Below are 1,956 nucleotides of genomic sequence, written 5' to 3' on the forward strand. Positions count from 1 at the left end.
ATCTCCCTGTCTGATATCAGTACATACATACACATATGCATGCAAGCATAGATGCGTACATACATATGTACATCATCATCATGATGATGATGATGATGTACATATGTATGTACGCATCTATGCTTGCATGCATATGTGTATGTATGTACTGATATCAGACAGGGAGAATGAGTGCTGTGCTCCACACCACATTGGTGAATAAACATTCCTTATTTATGGGTTATCAAAGCTACCAATGGTTTCATGTGGAGAGATTACTTACTATATGAAACCATTGGTAGCTTTGTTAAACCACAAATAAAAATATGTGTGTGTGTATGCATAGAAAGTGACATTTTACAAAAGTTGAAGCAACGATTGTGCCCATTACAGGTGTGCCATTCAAAAATAACTGATAAGTATTTATTTTCCTTACATACACAACTTCATAATTCATTCTTATTAATCAAATGGATGAACTACGTTTATCTAGTAGTGTTCTTACTGTGAGAACCGAAGCATTGCAATGGAAAGAGGATGAAAGATTATAATTGGGTAGAGTGGTTCAGGTACAAATAAGTCTATTCACAGAAATTTAGAGTGTGTGCATGAATGTCGGTATTATTAATCTGACCCAAAACAAGTGATATCTAGATAGTGAGGATTGAAATATTTCAATAATAACACTTATACATCCTTTTACTGTGTTGCTCCTATTGTAGAAGACTAAAAAGCAAGGAATTTCATTAAAGCAGCAGAGCTGAGGGACCCTCACAAAGCATCAGCAGTGAGTTCAGGAGACACCTGAATAGAGATGGAATAGACTTCAAGATATGTGAACATGAGCCTTCATCAGCCCCATTTCAATTCAAACAACTTCAATTTCCAGTGACCCTTAATCTTGCCATGATCATCAACAAATTCCAAGGTCAAATGTTTTTGGTTGCTGGTTTACACCTGGAAGAGTCCTGCTTCATTCATGGTCAGATTTACATTGAATATTCAAGAGTAGGAAGTAAAAAAAAATCTTTACCTGTATGCACCAATGGAAAAAAAAAAACAAAGACATAATTTATTGAGACATTATAAATTGCTCCAAATAATTCAGCAATCCATCCTGAACAAGATGCTTATTTATCATGGGAGATATGGTCTGACATGGAATAAAAAACTACTGAAGACAATCTATTGTGAAAATTACTCAACAACGATGGATTACCCACTATATAAGAACGTGTGTGTATGTGTGTGTGCACATGTAAATAAGATATGTACACACGCATGAATATATTTTTCTAATCTGTGTTCAAGTTTGATAAAACATTCAAAATCAAAAGCATCAATTATTGATGAGATTTATTTTTCATTTTCTTTTAAACTGACAACTAAATATAACATTTAATTCATTACATGTCAGTGGCTTCAACATCTAAATTATGATTTAAATTATGAAAAGAAGTCATGTTTATTTCTGCATCACATTCTTTAATCACAGTGTCCAACTTGAATATGGTGAATCATCATCAAAGTTGTTACAGTCTTGTAGTTTAATGTAAGTATTTTAGGGATTCGTAACACCAATATCATCATTAAAGGCAGGGTTTACACTAAAACAATACAAGAAACAAAAATATAAGTTTTTTTATACATATATACAAGAAACAAAATAATGTTAATAAATTAAAAGAATGCCCGCTATAATTCTCTCTCTCTCTCTCTCTCTCTCTCTCTCTTTCATGGTTTTTTTGTTGTTTTTGTTCTGGTGTGCTGTCTGGTTGGTTTCTAAATTTTTGTTGTAGTTGTTTATTTCTGTTTCTTGCCAAAGATTCCACTTGCTCACCAAGACAGGTCATTTTCACCCAGTGTGAATGATTTTTTATCCTTGGCAAGGTCGACCAGAGTTCACTTGGGATTAAATTACCACTACTGCCATCTTCCCCTGTCAGGATCACAACCTCCAGTACCAGTAGTACCACC

Source organism: Octopus bimaculoides, chromosome 2, assembly GCF_001194135.2.
Source record: "Octopus bimaculoides isolate UCB-OBI-ISO-001 chromosome 2, ASM119413v2, whole genome shotgun sequence".
In the NCBI taxonomy this organism is placed as follows: Eukaryota; Metazoa; Mollusca; class Cephalopoda; order Octopoda; family Octopodidae; genus Octopus; species Octopus bimaculoides.